The 13,974-nt window shown below is 41.9% G+C and overlaps 42 non-coding genes across 42 annotated transcripts; all 42 read left to right on the forward strand.

Moving 5' to 3' along the window:
- The first annotated feature begins 499 nt into the window (after positions 1–499).
- trnai-aau (transfer RNA isoleucine (anticodon AAU)) lies at positions 500–573 on the forward strand. The gene has a single exon. It is a non-coding gene; the product is annotated as a tRNA-Ile (tRNA).
- A 90-nt stretch (positions 574–663) lies between these two features.
- Positions 664–736, forward strand: trnak-uuu (transfer RNA lysine (anticodon UUU)). Its single transcript has one exon. It is a non-coding gene; the product is annotated as a tRNA-Lys (tRNA).
- A 195-nt stretch (positions 737–931) lies between these two features.
- Positions 932–1,005, forward strand: trnai-aau (transfer RNA isoleucine (anticodon AAU)). Its single transcript has one exon. It is a non-coding gene; the product is annotated as a tRNA-Ile (tRNA).
- A 98-nt stretch (positions 1,006–1,103) lies between these two features.
- Positions 1,104–1,176, forward strand: trnak-uuu (transfer RNA lysine (anticodon UUU)). Its single transcript has one exon. It is a non-coding gene; the product is annotated as a tRNA-Lys (tRNA).
- A 359-nt stretch (positions 1,177–1,535) lies between these two features.
- trnak-uuu (transfer RNA lysine (anticodon UUU)) lies at positions 1,536–1,608 on the forward strand. The gene has a single exon. It is a non-coding gene; the product is annotated as a tRNA-Lys (tRNA).
- Positions 1,609–1,803: 195 nt separating this feature from the next.
- On the forward strand, positions 1,804–1,877 carry trnai-aau (transfer RNA isoleucine (anticodon AAU)). The gene has a single exon. It is a non-coding gene; the product is annotated as a tRNA-Ile (tRNA).
- A 98-nt stretch (positions 1,878–1,975) lies between these two features.
- trnak-uuu (transfer RNA lysine (anticodon UUU)) lies at positions 1,976–2,048 on the forward strand. Its single transcript has one exon. It is a non-coding gene; the product is annotated as a tRNA-Lys (tRNA).
- A 366-nt stretch (positions 2,049–2,414) lies between these two features.
- trnak-uuu (transfer RNA lysine (anticodon UUU)) lies at positions 2,415–2,487 on the forward strand. Its single transcript has one exon. It is a non-coding gene; the product is annotated as a tRNA-Lys (tRNA).
- Positions 2,488–2,832: 345 nt separating this feature from the next.
- On the forward strand, positions 2,833–2,905 carry trnak-uuu (transfer RNA lysine (anticodon UUU)). The gene has a single exon. It is a non-coding gene; the product is annotated as a tRNA-Lys (tRNA).
- Positions 2,906–3,100: 195 nt separating this feature from the next.
- trnai-aau (transfer RNA isoleucine (anticodon AAU)) lies at positions 3,101–3,174 on the forward strand. The gene has a single exon. It is a non-coding gene; the product is annotated as a tRNA-Ile (tRNA).
- Positions 3,175–3,272: 98 nt separating this feature from the next.
- Positions 3,273–3,345, forward strand: trnak-uuu (transfer RNA lysine (anticodon UUU)). Its single transcript has one exon. It is a non-coding gene; the product is annotated as a tRNA-Lys (tRNA).
- A 356-nt stretch (positions 3,346–3,701) lies between these two features.
- On the forward strand, positions 3,702–3,774 carry trnak-uuu (transfer RNA lysine (anticodon UUU)). The gene has a single exon. It is a non-coding gene; the product is annotated as a tRNA-Lys (tRNA).
- Positions 3,775–4,133: 359 nt separating this feature from the next.
- On the forward strand, positions 4,134–4,206 carry trnak-uuu (transfer RNA lysine (anticodon UUU)). The gene has a single exon. It is a non-coding gene; the product is annotated as a tRNA-Lys (tRNA).
- Positions 4,207–4,401: 195 nt separating this feature from the next.
- trnai-aau (transfer RNA isoleucine (anticodon AAU)) lies at positions 4,402–4,475 on the forward strand. The gene has a single exon. It is a non-coding gene; the product is annotated as a tRNA-Ile (tRNA).
- A 537-nt stretch (positions 4,476–5,012) lies between these two features.
- trnak-uuu (transfer RNA lysine (anticodon UUU)) lies at positions 5,013–5,085 on the forward strand. The gene has a single exon. It is a non-coding gene; the product is annotated as a tRNA-Lys (tRNA).
- Positions 5,086–5,430: 345 nt separating this feature from the next.
- Positions 5,431–5,503, forward strand: trnak-uuu (transfer RNA lysine (anticodon UUU)). Its single transcript has one exon. It is a non-coding gene; the product is annotated as a tRNA-Lys (tRNA).
- A 195-nt stretch (positions 5,504–5,698) lies between these two features.
- On the forward strand, positions 5,699–5,772 carry trnai-aau (transfer RNA isoleucine (anticodon AAU)). Its single transcript has one exon. It is a non-coding gene; the product is annotated as a tRNA-Ile (tRNA).
- A 98-nt stretch (positions 5,773–5,870) lies between these two features.
- Positions 5,871–5,943, forward strand: trnak-uuu (transfer RNA lysine (anticodon UUU)). Its single transcript has one exon. It is a non-coding gene; the product is annotated as a tRNA-Lys (tRNA).
- A 356-nt stretch (positions 5,944–6,299) lies between these two features.
- On the forward strand, positions 6,300–6,372 carry trnak-uuu (transfer RNA lysine (anticodon UUU)). The gene has a single exon. It is a non-coding gene; the product is annotated as a tRNA-Lys (tRNA).
- A 359-nt stretch (positions 6,373–6,731) lies between these two features.
- On the forward strand, positions 6,732–6,804 carry trnak-uuu (transfer RNA lysine (anticodon UUU)). The gene has a single exon. It is a non-coding gene; the product is annotated as a tRNA-Lys (tRNA).
- Positions 6,805–6,999: 195 nt separating this feature from the next.
- trnai-aau (transfer RNA isoleucine (anticodon AAU)) lies at positions 7,000–7,073 on the forward strand. The gene has a single exon. It is a non-coding gene; the product is annotated as a tRNA-Ile (tRNA).
- Positions 7,074–7,171: 98 nt separating this feature from the next.
- On the forward strand, positions 7,172–7,244 carry trnak-uuu (transfer RNA lysine (anticodon UUU)). Its single transcript has one exon. It is a non-coding gene; the product is annotated as a tRNA-Lys (tRNA).
- Positions 7,245–7,610: 366 nt separating this feature from the next.
- Positions 7,611–7,683, forward strand: trnak-uuu (transfer RNA lysine (anticodon UUU)). Its single transcript has one exon. It is a non-coding gene; the product is annotated as a tRNA-Lys (tRNA).
- Positions 7,684–8,028: 345 nt separating this feature from the next.
- On the forward strand, positions 8,029–8,101 carry trnak-uuu (transfer RNA lysine (anticodon UUU)). The gene has a single exon. It is a non-coding gene; the product is annotated as a tRNA-Lys (tRNA).
- A 195-nt stretch (positions 8,102–8,296) lies between these two features.
- On the forward strand, positions 8,297–8,370 carry trnai-aau (transfer RNA isoleucine (anticodon AAU)). The gene has a single exon. It is a non-coding gene; the product is annotated as a tRNA-Ile (tRNA).
- A 98-nt stretch (positions 8,371–8,468) lies between these two features.
- trnak-uuu (transfer RNA lysine (anticodon UUU)) lies at positions 8,469–8,541 on the forward strand. Its single transcript has one exon. It is a non-coding gene; the product is annotated as a tRNA-Lys (tRNA).
- Positions 8,542–8,897: 356 nt separating this feature from the next.
- trnak-uuu (transfer RNA lysine (anticodon UUU)) lies at positions 8,898–8,970 on the forward strand. The gene has a single exon. It is a non-coding gene; the product is annotated as a tRNA-Lys (tRNA).
- Positions 8,971–9,328: 358 nt separating this feature from the next.
- trnak-uuu (transfer RNA lysine (anticodon UUU)) lies at positions 9,329–9,401 on the forward strand. Its single transcript has one exon. It is a non-coding gene; the product is annotated as a tRNA-Lys (tRNA).
- Positions 9,402–9,746: 345 nt separating this feature from the next.
- Positions 9,747–9,819, forward strand: trnak-uuu (transfer RNA lysine (anticodon UUU)). The gene has a single exon. It is a non-coding gene; the product is annotated as a tRNA-Lys (tRNA).
- A 195-nt stretch (positions 9,820–10,014) lies between these two features.
- trnai-aau (transfer RNA isoleucine (anticodon AAU)) lies at positions 10,015–10,088 on the forward strand. The gene has a single exon. It is a non-coding gene; the product is annotated as a tRNA-Ile (tRNA).
- Positions 10,089–10,186: 98 nt separating this feature from the next.
- On the forward strand, positions 10,187–10,259 carry trnak-uuu (transfer RNA lysine (anticodon UUU)). Its single transcript has one exon. It is a non-coding gene; the product is annotated as a tRNA-Lys (tRNA).
- Positions 10,260–10,615: 356 nt separating this feature from the next.
- On the forward strand, positions 10,616–10,688 carry trnak-uuu (transfer RNA lysine (anticodon UUU)). The gene has a single exon. It is a non-coding gene; the product is annotated as a tRNA-Lys (tRNA).
- Positions 10,689–10,883: 195 nt separating this feature from the next.
- On the forward strand, positions 10,884–10,957 carry trnai-aau (transfer RNA isoleucine (anticodon AAU)). Its single transcript has one exon. It is a non-coding gene; the product is annotated as a tRNA-Ile (tRNA).
- A 98-nt stretch (positions 10,958–11,055) lies between these two features.
- On the forward strand, positions 11,056–11,128 carry trnak-uuu (transfer RNA lysine (anticodon UUU)). Its single transcript has one exon. It is a non-coding gene; the product is annotated as a tRNA-Lys (tRNA).
- Positions 11,129–11,484: 356 nt separating this feature from the next.
- On the forward strand, positions 11,485–11,557 carry trnak-uuu (transfer RNA lysine (anticodon UUU)). Its single transcript has one exon. It is a non-coding gene; the product is annotated as a tRNA-Lys (tRNA).
- A 345-nt stretch (positions 11,558–11,902) lies between these two features.
- trnak-uuu (transfer RNA lysine (anticodon UUU)) lies at positions 11,903–11,975 on the forward strand. Its single transcript has one exon. It is a non-coding gene; the product is annotated as a tRNA-Lys (tRNA).
- Positions 11,976–12,284: 309 nt separating this feature from the next.
- On the forward strand, positions 12,285–12,358 carry trnai-aau (transfer RNA isoleucine (anticodon AAU)). The gene has a single exon. It is a non-coding gene; the product is annotated as a tRNA-Ile (tRNA).
- Positions 12,359–12,456: 98 nt separating this feature from the next.
- trnak-uuu (transfer RNA lysine (anticodon UUU)) lies at positions 12,457–12,529 on the forward strand. The gene has a single exon. It is a non-coding gene; the product is annotated as a tRNA-Lys (tRNA).
- A 367-nt stretch (positions 12,530–12,896) lies between these two features.
- On the forward strand, positions 12,897–12,969 carry trnak-uuu (transfer RNA lysine (anticodon UUU)). The gene has a single exon. It is a non-coding gene; the product is annotated as a tRNA-Lys (tRNA).
- Positions 12,970–13,325: 356 nt separating this feature from the next.
- Positions 13,326–13,398, forward strand: trnak-uuu (transfer RNA lysine (anticodon UUU)). The gene has a single exon. It is a non-coding gene; the product is annotated as a tRNA-Lys (tRNA).
- A 195-nt stretch (positions 13,399–13,593) lies between these two features.
- Positions 13,594–13,667, forward strand: trnai-aau (transfer RNA isoleucine (anticodon AAU)). The gene has a single exon. It is a non-coding gene; the product is annotated as a tRNA-Ile (tRNA).
- A 98-nt stretch (positions 13,668–13,765) lies between these two features.
- Positions 13,766–13,838, forward strand: trnak-uuu (transfer RNA lysine (anticodon UUU)). Its single transcript has one exon. It is a non-coding gene; the product is annotated as a tRNA-Lys (tRNA).
- Positions 13,839–13,974: the final 136 nt, after the last annotated feature.

Raw genomic sequence — 13,974 nt, forward strand, 5'->3', positions numbered from 1 at the left:
TGCCTGATTTCAGTTAGCTGTAAGAAAAAAATAACATGACATTTGGAATAGATTCATGAGGCCGGTTACCTCAGTTGGTTAGAGCGTGGTGCTAATAACGCCAAGGTCATGGGTTCGATCCCCATACGGGCCACAATTTGCACTGCTTGCCAATTTGACAATACTTTCACTTTCTTTTTGATTTAAAACAATGTGAACTGCAAAAACCTTGCTACTTAACTGTCTGCAGTAGCCTGGATAGCTCAGTCGGTAGAGCATCAGACTTTTAATCTGAGGGTCCAGGGTTCAAGTCCCTGTTCAGGTGACCCACTTACTTATGTTTAGACAAATGGTTGTGACGGAACCAAAACATGCAACAAAGATGTTAACCAACAGTAATAGACAGGGACACAGAGATTTGGTGTCCAAACAGAGAAGTATGGCTTCCTTTTAAACCCTTCTGCCTGATTTCAGTTAGCTGTAAGAAAAAAATAACATGACATTTGGAATACATTCATGAGGCCGGTTAGCTCAGTTGGTTAGAGCGTGGTGCTAATAACGCCAAGGTCATGGGTTCGATCCCCATACGGGCCACATTTTGCACTATTTGACAATACTTTCACTTTCTTTTTGATTTAAAACAATCTGAACTGCAAAAACCTTGCTACTTAACTGTCTGCAGTAGCCTGGATAGCTCAGTCGGTAGAGCATCAGACTTTTAATCTGAGGGTCCAGGGTTCAAGTCCCTGTTCAGGCGACCCACTTACTTATGTTTAGACAAATGGTTGTGACGGAACCAAAACATGCAACAAAGATGTTAACCAACAGTAATAGACAGGGACACAGAGATTTGGTGTCCAAACAGAGAAGTATGGTTTCCTTTTAAACCCTTCTGCCTGATTTCAGTTAGCTGTAAGAAAAAAATAACATGACATTTGGAATAGTTTCATGAGGCCGGTTAGCTCAGTTGGTTAGAGCGTGGTGCTAATAACGCCAAGGTCATGGGTTCGATCCCCATACGGGCCACATTTTGCACTGCTTGCCAATTTGAAAATACTTTCACTTTCTTTTTGATTTAAAACAATCTGAACTGCAAAAACCTTGCTACTTAACTGTCTGCAGTAGCCTGGATAGCTCAGTCGGTAGAGCATCAGACTTTTAATCTGAGGGTCCAGGGTTCAAGTCCCTGTTCAGGCGACCCACTTACTTATGTTTAGACAAATGGTTGTGACGGAACCAAAACATGCAACAAAGATGTTAACCAACAGTAATAGACAGGGACACAGAGATTTGGTGTCCAAACAGAGAAGTATGGCTTCCTTTTAAACCCTTCTGCCTGATTTCAGTTAGCTGTAAGAAAAAAATAACATGACATTTGGAATACATTCATGAGGCCGGTTAGCTCAGTTGGTTAGAGCGTGGTGCTAATAAAGCCAAGGTCATGGGTTCGATCCCCATACGGGCCACATTTTGCACTATTTGACAATACTTTCACTTTCTTTTTGATTTAAAACAATGTGAACTGCAAAAACCTTGCTACTTAACTGTCTGCAGTAGCCTGGATAGCTCAGTCGGTAGAGCATCAGACTTTTAATCTGAGGGTCCAGGGTTCAAGTCCCTGTTCAGGCGACCCACTTACTTATGTTTAGACAAATGGTTGTGACGGAACCAAAACATGCAACAAAGATGTTAACCAACAGTAATAGACAGGGACACAGAGATTTGGTGTCCAAACAGAGAAGTATGGCTTCCTTTTAAACCCTTCTGCCTGATTTCAGTTAGCTGTAAGAAAAAAATAACATGACATTTGGAATAGTTTCATGAGGCCGGTTAGCTCAGTTGGTTAGAGTGTGGTGCTAATAACGCCAAGGTCATGGGTTCGATCCCCATACGGGCCACATTTTGCACTGCTTGCCAATTTGAAAATACTTTCACTTTCTTTTTGATTTAAAACAATCTGAACTGCAAAAACCTTGCTACTTAACTGTCTGCAGTAGCCTGGATAGCTCAGTCGGTAGAGCATCAGACTTTTAATCTGAGGGTCCAGGGTTCAAGTCCCTGTTCAGGCGACCCACTTACTTATGTTTAGACAAATGGTTGTGACGGAACCAAAACATGCAACAAAGATGTTAACCAACAGTAATAGACAGGGACACAGAGATTTGGTGTCCAAACAGAGAAGTATGGCTTCCTTTTAAACCCTTCTGCCTGATTTCAGTTAGCTGTAAGAAAAAAATAACATGACATTTGGAATAGTTTCATGAGGCCGGTTAGCTCAGTTGGTTAGAGCGTGGTGCTAATAACGCCAAGGTCATGGGTTCGATCCCCATACGGCCACATTTTGCACTGTTTGCCAATTTGACAATACTTTCACTTTCTTTTTGATTTAAAACAATCTGAACTGCAAAAACCTTGCTACTTAACTGTCTGCAGTAGCCTGGATAGCTCAGTCGGTAGAGCATCAGACTTTTAATCTGAGGGTCCAGGGTTCAAGTCCCTGTTCAGGCGACCCATTTACTTATGTTTAGACAAATGGTTGTGACGGAACCAAAAGATGTTAACCAACAGTAATAGACAGGGACACAGAGATTTGGTGTCCAAACAGAGAAGTATGGCTTCCTTTTAAACCCTTCTGCCTGATTTCAGTTAGCTGTAAGAAAAAAATAACATGACATTTGGAATAGTTTCATGAGGCCGGTTAGCTCAGTTGGTTAGAGCGTGGTGCTAATAAAGCCAAGGTCTGCCATACGGGCCACATTTTGCACTGCTTGCCAATTTGACAATACTTTCACTTTCTTTTTGATTTAAAACAATGTGAACTGCAAAAACCTTGCTACTTAACTGTCTGCAGTAGCCTGGATAGCTCAGTCGGTAGAGCATCAGACTTTTAATCTGAAGGTCCAGGGTTCAAGTCCCTGTTCAGGCAACCCACTTACTTATGTTTAGACAAATGGTTGTGACGGAACCAAAACATGCAACAAAGATGTTAACCAACAGTAATAGACAGGGACACAGAGATTTGGTGTCCAAACAGAGAAGTGTGGCTTCCTTTTAAACCCTTCTGCCTGATTTCAGTTAGCTGTAAGAAAAAAATAACATGACATTTGGAATAGATTCATGAGGCCGGTTAGCTCAGTTGGTTAGAGCGTGGTGCTAATAACGCCAAGGTCATGGGTTCGATCCCCATACGGGCCACATTTTGCACTGCTTGCCAATTTGACAATACTTTCACTTTCTTTTTGATTTAAAACAATCTGAACTGCAAAAACCTTGCTACTTAACTGTCTGCAGTAGCCTGGATAGCTCAGTCGGTAGAGCATCAGACTTTTAATCTGAGGGTCCAGGGTTCAAGTCCCTGTTCAGGCGACCCACTTACTTATGTTTAGACAAATGGTTGTGACGGAACCAAAACATGCAACAAAGATGTTAACCAACAGTAATAGACAGGGACACAGAGATTTGGTGTCCAAACAGAGAAGTATGGCTACCTTTTAAACCCTTCTGCCTGATTCCAGTTAGCTGTAAGAAAAAAATAACATGACATTTGGAATAGTTTCATGAGGCCGGTTAGCTCAGTTGGTTAGAGCGTGGTGCTAATAAAGCCAAGGTCTGCCATACGGGCCACATTTTGCACTGCTTGCCAATTTGACAATACTTTCACTTTCTTTTTGATTTAAAACAATGTGAACTGCAAAAACCTTGCTACTTAACTGTCTGCAGTAGCCTGGATAGCTCAGTCGGTAGAGCATCAGACTTTTAATCTGAGGGTCCAGGGTTCAAGTCCCTGTTCAGGCGACCCACTTACTTATGTTTAGACAAATGGTTGTGACGGAACCAAAACATGCAACAAAGATGTTAACCAACAGTAATAGACAGGGACACAGAGATTTGGTGTCCAAACAGAGAAGTATGGCTTCCTTTTAAACCCTTCTGCCTGATTTCAGTTAGCTGTAAGAAAAAAATAACATGACATTTGGAATACATTCATGAGGCCGGTTAGCTCAGTTGGTTAGAGCGTGGTGCTAATAAAGCCAAGGTCATGGGTTCGATCCCCATACGGGCCACATTTTGCACTATTTGACAATACTTTCACTTTCTTTTTGATTTAAAACAATGTGAACTGCAAAAACCTTGCTACTTAACTGTCTGCAGTAGCCTGGATAGCTCAGTCGGTAGAGCATCAGACTTTTAATCTGAGGGTCCAGGGTTCAAGTCCCTGTTCAGGCGACCCACTTACTTATGTTTAGACAAATGGTTGTGACGGAACCAAAACATGCAACAAAGATGTTAACCAACAGTAATAGACAGGGACACAGAGATTTGGTGTCCAAACAGAGAAGTATGGCTTCCTTTTAAACCCTTCTGCCTGATTTCAGTTAGCTGTAAGAAAAAAATAACATGACATTTGGAATAGTTTCATGAGGCCGGTTAGCTCAGTTGGTTAGAGTGTGGTGCTAATAACGCCAAGGTCATGGGTTCGATCCCCATACGGGCCACATTTTGCACTGCTTGCCAATTTGAAAATACTTTCACTTTCTTTTTGATTTAAAACAATCTGAACTGCAAAAACCTTGCTACTTAACTGTCTGCAGTAGCCTGGATAGCTCAGTCGGTACAGCATCAGACTTTTAATCTGAGGGTCCAGGGTTCAAGTCCCTGTTCAGGCGACCCACTTACTTATGTTTAGACAAATGGTTGTGACGGAACCAAAACATGCAACAAAGATGTTAACCAACAGTAATAGACAGGGACACAGAGATTTGGTGTCCAAACAGAGAAGTATGGCTTCCTTTTAAACCCTTCTGCCTGATTTCAGTTAGCTGTAAGAAAAAAATAACATGACATTTGGAATAGTTTCATGAGGCCGGTTAGCTCAGTTGGTTAGAGCGTGGTGCTAATAACGCCAAGGTCATGGGTTCGATCCCCATACGGCCACATTTTGCACTGTTTGCCAATTTGACAATACTTTCACTTTCTTTTTGATTTAAAACAATCTGAACTGCAAAAACCTTGCTACTTAACTGTCTGCAGTAGCCTGGATAGCTCAGTCGGTAGAGCATCAGACTTTTAATCTGAGGGTCCAGGGTTCAAGTCCCTGTTCAGGCGACCCATTTACTTATGTTTAGACAAATGGTTGTGACGGAACCAAAAGATGTTAACCAACAGTAATAGACAGGGACACAGAGATTTGGTGTCCAAACAGAGAAGTATGGCTTCCTTTTAAACCCTTCTGCCTGATTTCAGTTAGCTGTAAGAAAAAAATAACATGACATTTGGAATAGTTTCATGAGGCCGGTTAGCTCAGTTGGTTAGAGCGTGGTGCTAATAAAGCCAAGGTCTGCCATACGGGCCACATTTTGCACTGCTTGCCAATTTGACAATACTTTCACTTTCTTTTTGATTTAAAACAATGTGAACTGCAAAAACCTTGCTACTTAACTGTCTGCAGTAGCCTGGATAGCTCAGTCGGTAGAGCATCAGACTTTTAATCTGAAGGTCCAGGGTTCAAGTCCCTGTTCAGGCAACCCACTTACTTATGTTTAGACAAATGGTTGTGACGGAACCAAAACATGCAACAAAGATGTTAACCAACAGTAATAGACAGGGACACAGAGATTTGGTGTCCAAACAGAGAAGTGTGGCTTCCTTTTAAACCCTTCTGCCTGATTTCAGTTAGCTGTAAGAAAAAAATAACATGACATTTGGAATAGATTCATGAGGCCGGTTAGCTCAGTTGGTTAGAGCGTGGTGCTAATAACGCCAAGGTCATGGGTTCGATCCCCATACGGGCCACATTTTGCACTGCTTGCCAATTTGACAATACTTTCACTTTCTTTTTGATTTAAAACAATCTGAACTGCAAAAACCTTGCTACTTAACTGTCTGCAGTAGCCTGGATAGCTCAGTCGGTAGAGCATCAGACTTTTAATCTGAGGGTCCAGGGTTCAAGTCCCTGTTCAGGCGACCCACTTACTTATGTTTAGACAAATGGTTGTGACGGAACCAAAACATGCAACAAAGATGTTAACCAACAGTAATAGACAGGGACACAGAGATTTGGTGTCCAAACAGAGAAGTATGGCTACCTTTTAAACCCTTCTGCCTGATTCCAGTTAGCTGTAAGAAAAAAATAACATGACATTTGGAATAGTTTCATGAGGCCGGTTAGCTCAGTTGGTTAGAGCGTGGTGCTAATAAAGCCAAGGTCTGCCATACGGGCCACATTTTGCACTGCTTGCCAATTTGACAATACTTTCACTTTCTTTTTGATTTAAAACAATGTGAACTGCAAAAACCTTGCTACTTAACTGTCTGCAGTAGCCTGGATAGCTCAGTCGGTAGAGCATCAGACTTTTAATCTGAGGGTCCAGGGTTCAAGTCCCTGTTCAGGCGACCCACTTACTTATGTTTAGACAAATGGTTGTGACGGAACCAAAACATGCAACAAAGATGTTAACCAACAGTAATAGACAGGGACACAGAGATTTGGTGTCCAAACAGAGAAGTATGGCTTCCTTTTAAACCCTTCTGCCTGATTTCAGTTAGCTGTAAGAAAAAAATAACATGACATTTGGAATACATTCATGAGGCCGGTTAGCTCAGTTGGTTAGAGCGTGGTGCTAATAAAGCCAAGGTCATGGGTTCGATCCCCATACGGGCCACATTTTGCACTATTTGACAATACTTTCACTTTCTTTTTGATTTAAAACAATGTGAACTGCAAAAACCTTGCTACTTAACTGTCTGCAGTAGCCTGGATAGCTCAGTCGGTAGAGCATCAGACTTTTAATCTGAGGGTCCAGGGTTCAAGTCCCTGTTCAGGCGACCCACTTACTTATGTTTAGACAAATGGTTGTGACGGAACCAAAACATGCAACAAAGATGTTAACCAACAGTAATAGACAGGGACACAGAGATTTGGTGTCCAAACAGAGAAGTATGGCTTCCTTTTAAACCCTTCTGCCTGATTTCAGTTAGCTGTAAGAAAAAAATAACATGACATTTGGAATAGTTTCATGAGGCCGGTTAGCTCAGTTGGTTAGAGTGTGGTGCTAATAACGCCAAGGTCATGGGTTCGATCCCCATACGGGCCACATTTTGCACTGCTTGCCAATTTGAAAATACTTTCACTTTCTTTTTGATTTAAAACAATCTGAACTGCAAAAACCTTGCTACTTAACTGTCTGCAGTAGCCTGGATAGCTCAGTCGGTAGAGCATCAGACTTTTAATCTGAGGGTCCAGGGTTCAAGTCCCTGTTCAGGCGACCCACTTACTTATGTTTAGACAAATGGTTGTGACGGAACCAAAACATGCAACAAAGATGTTAACCAACAGTAATAGACAGGGACACAGAGATTTGGTGTCCAAACAGAGAAGTATGGCTTCCTTTTAAACCCTTCTGCCTGATTTCAGTTAGCTGTAAGAAAAAAATAACATGACATTTGGAATAGTTTCATGAGGCCGGTTAGCTCAGTTGGTTAGAGCGTGGTGCTAATAACGCCAAGGTCATGGGTTCGATCCCCATACGGCCACATTTTGCACTGTTTGCCAATTTGACAATACTTTCACTTTCTTTTTGATTTAAAACAATCTGAACTGCAAAAACCTTGCTACTTAACTGTCTGCAGTAGCCTGGATAGCTCAGTCGGTAGAGCATCAGACTTTTAATCTGAGGGTCCAGGGTTCAAGTCCCTGTTCAGGCGACCCATTTACTTATGTTTAGACAAATGGTTGTGACGGAACCAAAAGATGTTAACCAACAGTAATAGACAGGGACACAGAGATTTGGTGTCCAAACAGAGAAGTATGGCTTCCTTTTAAACCCTTCTGCCTGATTTCAGTTAGCTGTAAGAAAAAAATAACATGACATTTGGAATAGTTTCATGAGGCCGGTTAGCTCAGTTGGTTAGAGCGTGGTGCTAATAAAGCCAAGGTCTGCCATACGGGCCACATTTTGCACTGCTTGCCAATTTGACAATACTTTCACTTTCTTTTTGATTTAAAACAATGTGAACTGCAAAAACCTTGCTACTTAACTGTCTGCAGTAGCCTGGATAGCTCAGTCGGTAGAGCATCAGACTTTTAATCTGAAGGTCCAGGGTTCAAGTCCCTGTTCAGGCAACCCACTTACTTATGTTTAGACAAATGGTTGTGACGGAACCAAAACATGCAACAAAGATGTTAACCAACAGTAATAGACAGGGACACAGAGATTTGGTGTCCAAACAGAGAAGTGTGGCTTCCTTTTAAACCCTTCTGCCTGATTTCAGTTAGCTGTAAGAAAAAAATAACATGACATTTGGAATAGATTCATGAGGCCGGTTAGCTCAGTTGGTTAGAGCGTGGTGCTAATAACGCCAAGGTCATGGGTTCGATCCCCATACGGGCCACATTTTGCACTGCTTGCCAATTTGACAATACTTTCACTTTCTTTTTGATTTAAAACAATCTGAACTGCAAAAACCTTGCTACTTAACTGTCTGCAGTAGCCTGGATAGCTCAGTCGGTAGAGCATCAGACTTTTAATCTGAGGGTCCAGGGTTCAAGTCCCTGTTCAGGCGACCCACTTACTTATGTTTAGACAAATGGTTGTGACGGAACCAAAACATGCAACAAAGATGTTAACCAACAGTAATAGACAGGGACACAGAGATTTGGTGTCCAAACAGAGAAGTATGGCTACCTTTTAAACCCTTCTGCCTGATTCCAGTTAGCTGTAAGAAAAAAATAACATGACATTTGGAATAGTTTCATGAGGCCGGTTAGCTCAGTTGGTTAGAGCGTGGTGCTAATAAAGCCAAGGTCTGCCATACGGGCCACATTTTGCACTGCTTGCCAATTTGACAATACTTTCACTTTCTTTTTGATTTAAAACAATGTGAACTGCAAAAACCTTGCTACTTAACTGTCTGCAGTAGCCTGGATAGCTCAGTCGGTAGAGCATCAGACTTTTAATCTGAGGGTCCAGGGTTCAAGTCCCTGTTCAGGCGACCCACTTACTTATGTTTAGACAAATGGTTGTGACGGAACCAAAACATGCAACAAAGATGTTAACCAACAGTAATAGACAGGGACACAGAGATTTGGTGTCCAAACAGAGAAGTATGGCTTCCTTTTAAACCCTTCTGCCTGATTTCAGTTAGCTGTAAGAAAAAAATAACATGACATTTGGAATAGATTCATGAGGCCGGTTAGCTCAGTTGGTTAGAGCGTGGTGCTAATAACGCCAAGGTCATGGGTTCGATCCCCATACGGCCACATTTTGCACTGTTTGACAATACTTTCACTTTCTTTTTGATTTAAAACAATCTGAACTGCAAAAACCTTGCTACTTAACTGTCTGCAGTAGCCTGGATAGCTCAGTCGGTAGAGCATCAGACTTTTAATCTGAGGGTCCAGGGTTCAAGTCCCTGTTCAGGCGACCCATTTACTTATGTTTAGACAAATGGTTGTGACGGAACCAAAAGATGTTAACCAACAGTAATAGACAGGGACACAGAGATTTGGTGTCCAAACAGAGAAGTATGGCTTCCTTTTAAACCCTTCTGCCTGATTTCAGTTAGCTGTAAGAAAAAAATAACATGACATTTGGAATAGTTTCATGAGGCCGGTTAGCTCAGTTGGTTAGAGCGTGGTGCTAATAAAGCCAAGGTCTGCCATACGGGCCACATTTTGCACTGCTTGCCAATTTGACAATACTTTCACTTTCTTTTTGATTTAAAACAATGTGAACTGCAAAAACCTTGCTACTTAACTGTCTGCAGTAGCCTGGATAGCTCAGTCGGTAGAGCATCAGACTTTTAATCTGAAGGTCCAGGGTTCAAGTCCCTGTTCAGGCAACCCACTTACTTATGTTTAGACAAATGGTTGTGACGGAACCAAAACATGCAACAAAGATGTTAACCAACAGTAATAGACAGGGACACAGAGATTTGGTGTCCAAACAGAGAAGTGTGGCTTCCTTTTAAACCCTTCTGCCTGATTTCAGTTAGCTGTAAGAAAAAAATAACATGACATTTGGAATAGATTCATGAGGCCGGTTAGCTCAGTTGGTTAGAGCGTGGTGCTAATAACGCCAAGGTCATGGGTTCGATCCCCATACGGGCCACATTTTGCACTGCTTGCCAATTTGACAATACTTTCACTTTCTTTTTGATTTAAAACAATCTGAACTGCAAAAACCTTGCTACTTAACTGTCTGCAGTAGCCTGGATAGCTCAGTCGGTAGAGCATCAGACTTTTAATCTGAGGGTCCAGGGTTCAAGTCCCTGTTCAGGCGACCCACTTACTTATGTTTAGACAAATGGTTGTGACGGAACCAAAACATGCAACAAAGATGTTAACCAACAGTAATAGACAGGGACACAGAGATTTGGTGTCCAAACAGAGAAGTATGGCTACCTTTTAAACCCTTCTGCCTGATTCCAGTTAGCTGTAAGAAAAAAATAACATGACATTTGGAATAGTTTCATGAGGCCGGTTAGCTCAGTTGGTTAGAGCGTGGTGCTAATAAAGCCAAGGTCTGCCATACGGGCCACATTTTGCACTGCTTGCCAATTTGACAATACTTTCACTTTCTTTTTGATTTAAAACAATGTGAACTGCAAAAACCTTGCTACTTAACTGTCTGCAGTAGCCTGGATAGCTCAGTCGGTAGAGCATCAGACTTTTAATCTGAGGGTCCAGGGTTCAAGTCCCTGTTCAGGCGACCCACTTACTTATGTTTAGACAAATGGTTGTGACGGAACCAAAACATGCAACAAAGATGTTAACCAACAGTAATAGACAGGGACACAGAGATTTGGTGTCCAAACAGAGAAGTATGGCTTCCTTTTAAACCCTTCTGCCTGATTTCAGTTAGCTGTAAGAAAAAAATAACATGACATTTGGAATAGATTCATGAGGCCGGTTAGCTCAGTTGGTTAGAGCGTGGTGCTAATAACGCCAAGGTCATGGGTTCGATCCCCATACGGGTCACATTTTGCACTGCTTGCCAATTTGACAATACTTTCACTTTCTTTTTGATTTAAAACAATCTGAACTGCAAAAACCTTGCTACTTAACTGTCTGCAGTAGCCTGGATAGCTCAGTCGGTAGAGCATCAGACTTTTAATCTGAGGGTCCAGGGTTCAAGTCCCTGTTCAGGCGACCCACTTACTTATGTTTAGACAAATGGTTGTGACGGAACCAAAACATGCAACAAAGATGTTAACCAACAGTAATAGACAGGGACACAGAGATTTGGTGTCCAAACAGAGAAGTATGGCTTCCTTTTAAACCCTTCTGCCTGATTTCAGTTAGCTGTAAGAAAAAAATAACATGACATTTGGAATAGTTTCATGAGGCCGGTTAGCTCAGTTGGTTAGAGCGTGGTGCTAATAAAGCCAAGGTCTGCCATACGGGCCACATTTTGCACTGCTTGCCAATTTGACAATACTTTCACTTTCTTTTTGATTTAAAACAATGTGAACTGCAAAAACCTTGCTACTTAACTGTCTGCAGTAGCCTGGATAGCTCAGTCGGTAGAGCATCAGACTTTTAATCTGAAGGTCCAGGGTTCGATTCCCTGTTCAGGCAACCCACTTACTTATGTTTAGACAAATGGTTGTGACGGAACCAAAAGATGTTAACCAACAGTAATAGACAGGGACACAGCGATTTGGTGTCCAAACAGAGAAGTATGGCTTCCTTTTAAACCCTTCTGCCTGATTTCAGTTAGCTGTAAGAAAAAAATAACATGACATTTGGAATAGTTTCATGAGGCCGGTTAGCTCAGTTGGTTAGAGCGTGGTGCTAATAAAGCCAAGGTCTGCCATACGGGCCACATTTTGCACTGCTTGCCAATTTGACAATACTTTCACTTTCTTTTTGATTTAAAACAATGTGAACTGCAAAAACCTTGCTACTTAACTGTCTGCAGTAGCCTGGATAGCTCAGTCGGTAGAGCATCAGACTTTTAATCTGAGGGTCCAGGGTTCAAGTCCCTGTTCAGGCGACCCACTTACTTATGTTTAGACAAATGGTTGTGACGGAACCAAAAGATGTTAACCAACAGTAATAGACAGGGACACAGAGATTTGGTGTCCAAACAGAGAAGTATGGCTTCCTTTTAAACCCTTTCTGCCTGATTTCAGTTAGCTGTAAGAAAAAAATAACATGACATTTGGAATACATTCATGAGGCCGGTTAGCTCAGTTGGTTAGAGCGTGGTGCTAATAACGCCAAGGTCATGGGTTCGATCCCCATACGGGCATTCAGTTAGCTGTAAGAAAAAAATAACATGACATTTGGAATAGATTCATGAGGCCGGTTAGCTCAGTTGGTTAGAGCGTGGTGCTAATAACGCCAAGGTCATGGGTTCGATCCCCATACGGGTCACATTTTGCACTGCTTGCCAATTTGACAATACTTTCACTTTCTTTTTGATTTAAAACAATCTGAACTGCAAAAACCTTGCTACTTAACTGTCTGCAGTAGCCTGGATAGCTCAGTCGGTAGAGCATCAGACTTTTAATCTGAGGGTCCAGGGTTCAAGTCCCTGTTCAGGCGACCCACTTACTTATGTTTAGACTAATGGTTGTGACGGAACCAAAACATGCAACAAAGATGTTAACCAACAGTAATAGACAGGGACACAGAGATTTGGTGTCCAAACAGAGAAGTATGGCTTCCTTTTAAACCCTTCTGCCTGATTTCAGTTAGCTGTAAGAAAAAAATAACATGACATTTGGAATAGTTTCATGAGGCCGGTTAGCTCAGTTGGTTAGAGTGTGGTGCTAATAACGCCAAGGTCATGGGTTTGATCCCCATACGGGCCACATTTTGCACTGCTTGCCAATTTGAAAATACTTTCACTTTCTTTTTGATTTAAAACAATCTGAACTGCAAAAACCTTGCTACTTAACTGTCTGCAGTAGCCTGGATAGCTCAGTCGGTAGAGCATCAGACTTTTAATCTGAGGGTCCAGGGTTCAAGTCCCTGTTCAGGCGACCCACTTACTTATGTTTAGACAAATGGTTGTGACGGAACCAAAACATGCAACAAAGATGTTAACCAACAGTAATAGACAGGGACACAGAGATTTGGTGTCCAAACAGAGAAGTATGGCTTCCTTTTAAACCCTTCTGCCTGATTTCAGTTAGCTGTAAGAAAAAAATAACATGACATTTGGAATAGTTTCATGAGGCCGGTTAGCTCAGTTGGTTAGAGCGTGGTGCTAATAAAGCCAAGGTCTGCCATACGGGCCACATTTTGCACTGCTTGCCAATTTGACAATACTTTCACTTTCTTTTTGATTTAAAACAATGTGAACTGCAAAAACCTTGCTACTTAACTGTCTGCAGTAGCCTGGATAGCTCAGTCGGTAGAGCATCAGACTTTTAATCTGAAGGTCCAGGGTTCGATTCCCTGTTCAGGCAACCCACTTACTTATGTTTAGACAAATGGTTGTGACGGAACCAAAACATGCAACAAAGATGTTAACCAACAGTAATAGACAGGGACACAGCGATTTGGTGTCCAAACAGAGAAGTATGGCTTCCTTTTAAACCCTTCTGCCTGATTTCAGTTAGCTGTAAGAAAAAAATAACATGACATTTGGAATAGATTCATGAGGCCGGTTAGCTCAGTTGGTTAGAGCGTGGTGCTAATAACGCCAAGGTCATGGGTTCGATCCCCATACGGGCCACATTTTGCACTGCTTGCCAATTTGACAATACTTTCACTTTCTTTTTGATTTAAAACAATCTGAACTGCAAAAACCTTGCTACTTAACTGTCTGCAGTAGCCTGGATAGCTCAGTCGGTAGAGCATCAGACTTTTAATCTGAGGGTCCAGGGTTCAAGTCCCTGTTCAGGCGACCCACTTACTTATGTTTAGACAAATGGTTGTGACGGAACCAAAACATGCAACAAAGATGTTAACCAACAGTAATAGACAGGGACACAGAGATTTGGTGTCCAAACAGAGAAGTATGGCTACCTTTTAAACCCTTC

This window comes from Callionymus lyra, chromosome 6, assembly GCF_982586985.1.
Source record: "Callionymus lyra chromosome 6, fCalLyr1.hap1.1, whole genome shotgun sequence".
NCBI classification, from domain to species: domain Eukaryota; kingdom Metazoa; phylum Chordata; class Actinopteri; order Syngnathiformes; family Callionymidae; genus Callionymus; species Callionymus lyra.